Below are 9808 nucleotides of genomic sequence, written 5' to 3' on the forward strand. Positions count from 1 at the left end.
TTAATAAAAATCAAATTCGTTTTGATTACTGTAGGGGAATACATTGTGGTATAGATAGAAAAAATAAGATGACAAAAGTATACAGATACACTGATAATAAATATGTATATCTACGTTCAATTTTGAAGCAAATGAATAAGTATATTATGCTAGTACGCTCTTCATAAAACTTTCAATAGATATGACAAACACTCTAATAAATTTAACTTTGTTTTTTGAAAATTACTATATTCAAAAGCAGTTATTTACTAAGTACTAACAAAAGACATGTTGTTTTCTGGCGCGTTGAAAATATATTCCGGAAAAGACAATTAAAAGTTAACATATCAATCTGTTTAAGAGATTTTTGTAGCTTCTTGATTGTTACCTTGGTATTTAATTCTTATTAGAGCGTGTACATTGTACAACAAGTTGAAGGCAGTCACCGCTTTTGGTTGCCACCTATTTTAATATTATGTTAGGTGGAATTCTGAACTTATGCTAGAGTTCAAATTAGAATTCATAAGTGGATGGAACTATTACAATTTTCGTCATTTAAATACTAGTCAGTCTTTTTATTTTCAGTAAAATACCCGCTATTTAGTTGATTGCAATCTCTAGCGTAAAGTTTAGATTCGACACTATCTTAATTAAAGCTATAAAAGACGCATAGCTCTTTAGAAAATAAGAAAAGGGAACAAACAGTATGAGGATGTACAAAGTGCCAGCACAAACAGCACTCTAGTTACTTCTCAGTTCCTTTGACAAGACGTTCTGTTTGTGTAGCCGCATCGCGCATGGGAGATTTAAATTGTATGTGTCCTTAAGTTACCAAAATAACTGTGTTTATTTGAATAAATATCATCGTATTCAGCGTGTAAATTACGTTGAATCAACTGGATTAGGCATTAAGACTTTTAAAATCGCTCCTAACATACCGAAGTCTGGTATTTTATGGTTTTGAACTCACACTTGGCGATACTGTCGCTACATCCAATCAATTTATATCGCGTGCTCACTGAGTTTCTCGCCGGATCTTCTCAATGGGTCGCGTTTCCGATCCGGTGGTAGATTCTGCGAAACTCTACTATAGCTAGGGCCAGTGTTAGCAACACTCCCGGTTTGAGCCCCGTGAGCTCACCTACACGTCAAGGAGAAGCTGAAATAGCCTCTCACGGATATCAACATAGGTAGGAAAAAAAATCGCTAATCACCAATCTCAAGGAGTTTGTTTGACAAAATTTTAATAGAACATAACGGTGGCTATCAAAAATAATTTCAACAAAAAATGGCTTGCTGCACGTTTATAGTCTTAAAGCTAATAAAGTTTAAATACGTGTATCTCTTGTATTAGTGACATCCACTTTGTAGCAGATTTGTAGCAAAGTCTCAATTAAACTATAGGTATTCTATCATTCAAATTTTTTATGATTAAATCATAAGATAGTGGGAGATTCTCGCGTAAATAGTTTAAACTTACAAATGTTTGTACGGCTTATCTTAACGGTATTCGATCTTCATGTTTACGTAACTTGATTGTAATTTTTTTTTATTACTTAGATGTGTGGACAAGCTCACAGCCCACCTGGTGTTAAGTGGTTACTGGAACCCATAGACATGTACAACGTAAATGCGCCACACACCTTGAGTTCTAAGGTCTCAGTATAGTTACAACGGCTACCCCACCCTTCAAACCGAAACGCATTACTGCTTCACGGCAGAAATAGACGGGGTGGTGGTACGGATTCACAAGAGGTCCTACCACCAGTAAGAATAAAATACCTTTGTATTTATTTTTTTAAATTAACATTAACAGTACATTCAAATACCCAAAACCATGATTATGTGTTGGAAAATTGCGGATAAAACAAGTACATAGATCTGGGATACCAAATATTTTCAACAAAGATTCTAATTCTGACTAGAAATCGTTCTGACTCTGACTGACGAGACGACGTAAATCGAAATAAAATTTCTATTTATTCAGTTTACTCTTTAATGTATCAAAAAAATGTACGTAAAATGAGGAAATTATTCAAACATATCAAAGACGAGCTTATATTATGATCATGATTTAAGCTAGGTAAAGGTTGCCATTTTTTTATTGCCCTTGGAATCATGTTCCCCTAATGTTCAGATTTTCTCGCCGTTCATGCACGCTAGCAATGCCAAGAGACTGCAAACCCGTTGCCTGTCGTTGAAAACTCTCCAAAAGGTACTGTAATAAAATATACCACCTTTACTGGTGGTAGGACCTCTTGTGAGTCCGCACGGGTAGGTACCACCGCCCCGCCTATTTCTGCCGTGAAGCAGTAATGCGTTTCGGTTTGAAGGGTGGGTCAGCCGTTGTAACTATACTGAGACCTTAGAATTTATATCTCAAGGTGTGTGGCGCATTTACGCTGTACATGTCTATGGGCTCCAGTAACCACTTAACATCAGGTGGGCTGTGAGCTCGGCCACATATCTAAGCAAAAAAAAAAAAATGTAGCTAGAATACATAGCCTAACAAGTTGTGTGTGGCAGATATGATTTCTAGAAACGTGCTGAAAATAAATGCGGTTTATCCAATGATTTCTTTTCATTTAATTAGTAATAAGCCGAGGTTTCAGCTTACCTGATAGTAAATACTCAAAAACTCAAAATTAAGTACTATCCATCCATGTTAATGTCGCGAAGCAGTCCTGTAATGCGATTTAAAGAGCAGAGCATTCGTTACGCCATAAAATTAAGACTTCAGCCTCATATTTTTGATGGTGACATTGAAACGGTGGTATCAATTGTCCTGTATGTAATCCTGTAATCACTTAACAAAGAATATGTCACACATCTAGTCCAAAAAAACAAACGCGATCCACTCCCACGTAATGTATATTAGCACAACAAATAAGACATAAAGTTTATCACGACGCACAATTTATGACAAGTTTTAACACTTTCTTTGTCGTCGCATTTACGACCTCCCGCGCGATACAACATACGAGAGAACAGGAGGCATTTAACAGCCATTATAAAATTGAAGTTACAGAGCTCCAGCAAGATTCGCTTGATTCAAATCTAGTTGTTAGTAGTGGGCACGGTTTTGAATCTATATCAGAGCAGATTCAAAACCGGCTAGAACCATTACTTGTATTATATTCGTTTGAGTGTTGCATGTATTTACTTCTTTTTAACAAACTTGTATAAACTTGGTATCTGTGTATGTTCTTTCATATTGTTACGCCTACAAGAGCAACGCCATCTATCGTCGAATAACAGAAACAAATATCAAAAGAATTAGTAAAATCGAGAACGCTCTAAAAATACAACGCCATCTATTATCAAATAGCGGAAATATATCGGAACTACTCGACCTGTCAGGAATGCTCTTGATAATTCTAGGGATGTCGTTTCGACTATAAAAGCGTTGCAGAGATGACACGCAGCGACAAGCAGTTAGTAATTGAATCTACTACAGGCGTAACAGCGAACGGATTACCTGAAGCGAAGCGGAAGAAGTGAATTACGGAGTATAAAGTGTTCTGTGAGTGTTCTAAGTGTTAAATAGAGTTTTAATTTGTACTTCATTGGAACTTTTATTTATCTCGAACCCCAGTGCGTAACAGTACGTAATGAAATCTGAATGTCATTTTCACCAACTTGAAGTCCGATTAATTTGAAAAATTGCACACCCTGAATCAAGTACTAAATGCAATACAATAAAATAATAAATTTATAATATCGTGACATAATATATCAACAGGGAAAAAACATGAAATTAATTGTTACTAATTTCACTTTGATATTTTAATTTTTTTTTTTTTTTTTTTACTGTTTCGTATTTGTATAACCCAGCAGAACTTATAGCTCCAGGCCGATGAATATGAAGTGCTTAATTTTAAATTTACACTATACTGAAGAATCCTCACTTCGCTGTGAGCATCGCAGAATATAGTGCATCCTGCAGCAGTAAGTACAAAGTTTCGAATAAATAATACAGAAATGTTTAAAATGCATAAAAATATCACAATTATTTCTAGACTCTCATTAATAAATACTGAAATATTGACGTCTAAATAAAACTAATTTGATTACCTGGTTATCGAATTTCCTTGATGACAAAGCATAGTAACGGTTAGGGCATAGCATGAGCCCCCCAACATCTGCAGATCGTAAAGTCTTACACACCCGGGACCTCGTAGGAGGTTCGGCCACAGGTGCGAAAAAAAGGCATAAGCCCGTTGAGTCTCTCACCAGCCGATGGTGACAGATTCTCATAATGCGTTGCGCTTCCAATTTAATAGTAGAATCGTTCGCAGTGTAAGCGAACCCCTAAATTCACCTTCTAAGTTCATTCTAACAATACATACGAGTAGAAAAGAAAAAAAGAAAGAAAAGAAGTTGTTCGATCAATTAGTTTAAAAATCCGGACAGTATTCGACACTGTCTAGGTTTGGTTTTGGTCCACACATTTTATTTGTGAAACATAATAATTATGTTACTTACATATACGAACATGTACGACATACACTTAAGTGTACCTGATTTTGAAATGAAGTTCCTTATGGGACGATGCGGAGGGGTACCCTAACCAGGAAAAAACGTCCGTAACGTAAGTTTTTTTTCTAATTAGTTTGTTATCAACAACAGATGTTGCTACGCGTAAATTCAACCATTCCTGAATCGCGGTGACGAGATGTTACACAGTTGATAGACGTTCTCATATTTCTTTTGCTAAATCATACTTACCTGGCGTAGGGGATACCGTGATCATGCAGGCGGTTCCCCCAGGGCGAGGCTGCTCCATTGCACTGCGGAGTGGTTGACCCTTGCGATTATTTTTATTGTCATCAATAAAAAAATCATAATTCCACAATGTATACCCGAATAATTACTTTCTTTATACCTCGAATAGAACTTAAAATTAATATTTTTATAATAAGGAACTTCGTTCCTATCTGGTGTCCCACGACACCACACATCTTTTTTTTTTGCTTCGTGTACGTGTTGCCAGCACACTATGGATGGCTGTAATAACCCCTTAGGCTACCAGCGATTCGGTACGGAAATTCTCTGTAAAACGTTATTTCTAGTAAAATATTAAAATTGCTGTTATCTTTTAATTACTTTTCTAAAATGAGTTAAAGTACCGTTCTCACAATAGTAAAATGTATCAAGTTTATCATTATATCTACATATTATATTACCGTGTAAATGAAAGAATGAGTAAAAAATTCACTCTTCACATTAAATCGGTTTGAAGGGTGGGGCAGCCGTCGTAACTATACTGAGACCTTATCATAATATAATAATAATAATAATTTCTTTATTTACTACATAAACTCTTAAATCATGACCTAGAATACTATTTACATATTTAACAAACTGAGAGATTACGCAGATGGCATCAACAATATTATAAAATTAACCAATGATCCTCACACTAGGCATAGCCTGCATCGTTAGGACCAAAATGCGATTTACTATGTATATAATTGACCTCAAAACGACATCACTATTATTAATAATTATTACGCTCAAAAACATGCGTTACTAGATTTAACATATAATATAGTAAAAAAATTTGAGTAATAAAAATAACACATCAAATAATTACACATATGTGGGGAGCGTAGACATAAACAATTATAAAATAAATAAATAAATAAGAAAAAAAAAAAAAAAGATACAAAACTAATAAATGTATTGCTATTTCTTGCTTTTAATTAATTAAGAACTTATATCTCAAGGTTTGTGGCGCATTTACATTGTAGATGTCTATGGGCTCCGGTAACCACTTAACACCAGGCGGGCTGTGAGCTCGTCCACCCATCAAAGCAATAAAAAAATAATCTAAAACACTATGTTCAGAAATTCAAAACGTACGGCCCAGAACTGCATTCATTAAATTGAAAAATAACATTCCGACTTACACAAAGGCGACCCTCTGTTTAATGTTTTACGCTCGCTCAGAGACGGCTTAAAGCAACGTATATCAAAGGAGCAAAAACTTGTCTATAGTTTCTTACTGGCTTACTTACCCGGCATAATTAACCCAATAACGTCATTGTCACCAAACATCCGGCCTTTGTGCCAGCTTCCGTTACAACGTAGCCTGCGCGACCGCGGCAAGTAATAAACACACTTAATAAGCTTTATCCTTGTTACGACATGGAAACTCAATAGGGTCGCTGGGCCTTAAACTTTTTATTGAACATTAAGCTTTGAAAATTAATAAAACGATATTGGATTTTGCTTTCACTGTCACACGTCTAGTATTGTGCGGGCTGTAATATTTTATGGTTTAATTAAATATCTCGAGAAGACACAACGCGCTTCATTTAAAAATTCTAATGTAGCCCGGATGTAGCCATGGCGTACTTCTGTTTTTAGATAAAGAGGTTTTACTTTAAAACTTCTTTGCTTGGTTTCTACGATTTGTATATTTTATTTCTACAATTCATTCATATTTACTTACTCTCTACTATCTCAACTATGAAGCTAGGACATCTATTTTTTTTAGTAAAATAAATTTATACTTTGAAATCGAGTGTAGGTACTTTGCGGGATTTTCCCGGAGATGAAATCCCGTCTTATCATCAGGACGGGTACCGGCGAAGGCGGACTTTCGGCGCGAACTGCGGTACCGTAGGTCTGGTGTAGCCGGTGTGGTGGAGCTCGATGGGGTTTAGTCGGTAGTCGTTCTGCGGGGCAAGTGCTTCGCGCGCCTTTTTCAAGGCGTAGTCTCTTGCGAGGAATTCGGGGAGGTGGAGGACCTTGGCCCTCCTCGTCCCCCAGTTCCTCTCAGGAGGCGCCGGAGTCCGACATAACCCGGTTCGTTACCCCCCGGACCGGGTATCCGTAAATGGATTCCCCAGTGTTAAAAAAAAAAAAAAAGTTCTTTTAAAGCTTCATAGACATAATCTTATAACAACTTTGTTACAAATGTAGTCAACATTTGTAATTAAGTATCAATTTAAGACCAAAAAAAAACAACTGGAATTGAAATATATTCTTTACTAAGCATTTAGTGTATTAAACAGCAGCATTCATTCACACAATCAATTTGAAACGACGAATTGGAAATTTCTAAATGTTCTATGCAGGCGCTGAAACATGCATTAACCAACGTTTCCACTTAAACTTAAAGTTTATTGCGGATGCAAGGCGCGTGTAATTCAACTTTATTGTCAGGAAACTTGATTTGAATAGTTTACATCTAATAACTTTAATGTTTTATTGTTTCAGTAATCGTAAAATAAACAGTTGACATAATAGTATAATCTAATAGCTTTTAACTGGTATCAATAACATTCATTTTTAATATTATTATAAGGGCCTACGCAGACCGGGACGCTATGGCAAGGGATTTAATTTTTTACTAATGAACATTCAAGCGTATCGATATAGAAATACTACACAAATTGCTATGCTTTAATTAATTGCACGGCATTGAAAGACGCGCCACGGGCTCATGCCGCGGGATGCCGTGGTATACTGCGGTTAGGCAACGGTATGCCAATTGCCAAGGACTCCGGCGCCCATTTTGATATACCGCAAACGCTGGAGATTAAAAGTGTATCGGGCAGCAGAAGTTGCCGAGGCGTACTTTGTCGCGTCGTGGCATGCCGTGGTAAGGCACGAATGCCGCCGTATCTAAGCGGCTAATGTGCGCTGACTAACGTCAAAATCGCTTGCCATGCCGTCCCAGTCTGTGTAGGCCTTTAAGCTGCACCATATTAGAACATCTTGGTAATTCTGGTTACTGGTGGCAGGACCTCTTGTGAGTCCGCACGGGTAGGTACCACCGCCCTGCCTATTTCTGCCGTGAAGCAGTAATGCGTTTCGGCTTCAAGGGTTGGGCAGCCGTTGTAACTATACTGAGATCTTAGAACCTATATCTCAAGGTGGGTGGCGCATGTACATTGTAGATGTCTATGGGCTCCGGTAGCCACTTAACACCAGGGGGCTGTGAGCTCGTCTACCCATCCAAGCAATAAAAATCAAAATCAAAAATGATAGGCAATTAAAAAAAAACCATAGAACGTTTCAAAAACTCGAACGTGTTCGAAGCTCCAAGAAAAATCGAAAACGTATTCAAAACACTAACAACATTGAGTGCTAAAAGTCAGCACGTGAAGGCTCTTGTTTTGTTTTATTTGAATAAATTGCTCGCTTTACTCGAACGGGTGGCAAGCGGGCATTTGTTTTCACTTAGAAAACCACTCGCAGCTCCCGACCAGATCCACTGAGCGAGGCCACGAAATCGTCGGAAAAATATTCTGAACGAGTTTTGAACTGTGTGTGTGGTGCTCAATTCTCAAAATTTATAGAACGCTTTTATGACTAAGGCGTGAGCAACCTTTTTTATCAATATGCCAATTTAAATTTATTTATTAGGCCAATTTAATTAAATTTTTATTGGCGGGCCGCACATAGATTAACTCTTATTAATAATTTTACGAAACTTTATTTCTTTATTAAAAACAAACAAGAAAAGAACAGAAAAACGAATTGATGGGAGAAAATCGATAAAATAAATTCAATTTTAGAAATGCTTGGCGGGCCGCGTGTTGCTTATCCTTGCATTCATCACACGCTTTTGAAAAAATATGGGCTGAGTGACATAAGAAGCTACTCAAAAATATTTTTTGATGGTAAATGAAATTGGAATGGGATTGCAAAATGGCCGGACATACGTGACGCAGAACCGATGGCCGATGGAGCAGATGTATTCTGGACTGGAGACCACGTACCGGTAAGCGTAGCGTTGGGCGGATATGCCGGACAAGATTGGATGCGGAAGGCGGGGACCATTCATTGTCACGGACTAAGGGAACGGTCTACATCCAGTAGTGGAGAAATGCAAGTTGATGATCATGAAATGAAATTTTATATCTCACTTGTTCACGCAATGACATACTGCCTTTTTTCTGCGATTCAGTCATGTTTCTGAGCTTGTGTGGTAAGTTTGTTGTTGTTACTCATTACTTTGACCTAGTGGCTCAAGACGGGTGAATATTACTAACAATTCTGTAACAGGTTTCTCACGGTGTACCTCATTTTTCCAATTACGTTTTTTTACCGCCATCAATTGAGCCCTTACTTTTATTATCTTCATGGTAGAAAAAAACTGCACTAAATACAAAATAAATAAAAAGTTAAAACTAAATACAACTATATTTCATGGCCACAAACAGAACTATTATATTTTTGACTATCACGTAGTGTATGGCGATGCTTCGAGCCCTTTCCAGCGTTACAAGATTTCTTTTGTTTTATTCATAACCCATGTTTCTGCAGTTAGACAGAGAGAGCTTCAACAAGTCTTCAAGTATTTTACGATATAAGATCGATATAAAAGTGTTGAAAGTGATACGGTTGTTACGTTTTACTGCAGTATAGAATGAACTCCCCCTCACGGCACTTTCGGAGCGCTGCAACATGTTTTCGTTCAAACGAGATGTGGTTAAAGTATCAATTGTGTCACCGCGGAGACCAACGTCGCTGGTCGTCGACTATCGCCTCGACGACCCGTCGGTCGGGCGTCCTCGGGGCGGCGCCGCGTGTCTGGTTGTAGTGTTAACCGCGGGAACCCCCCTACTCTGACCGGGTTCTGACTCCGGACGGAGATCGGACGTCGGGTGTAAGAGTGCAGGGGAGTCGTTTAGTGGGTGGGCCCTAAAATCCTTGGGCCCGTGATCTGCTCTCAACACCTGCAGATCGTTGAGTCTCACATACCCCGCACGCCCCATTTGCGCGGGGACCTCGTAGGAGGTTCGGCCCCAGGCCTGAAAAAAAAAAAAAGAAAAAAAAAAACAATTGTGTCGCAAAACGGCTGTCTCGACCT

General features: G+C 37.9%; 1 pseudogene; it reads left to right on the top strand.

The window, feature by feature from the left end:
* The first annotated feature begins 4699 nt into the window (after positions 1-4699).
* LOC149501752 (U1 spliceosomal RNA) lies at positions 4700-4842 on the top strand (annotated as a pseudogene).
* Positions 4843-9808: the final 4966 nt, after the last annotated feature.

This window comes from Bombyx mandarina, chromosome 12, assembly GCF_030267445.1.
Source record: "Bombyx mandarina strain Sakado chromosome 12, ASM3026744v2".
NCBI lineage: Eukaryota > Metazoa > Arthropoda > Insecta > Lepidoptera > Bombycidae > Bombyx > Bombyx mandarina.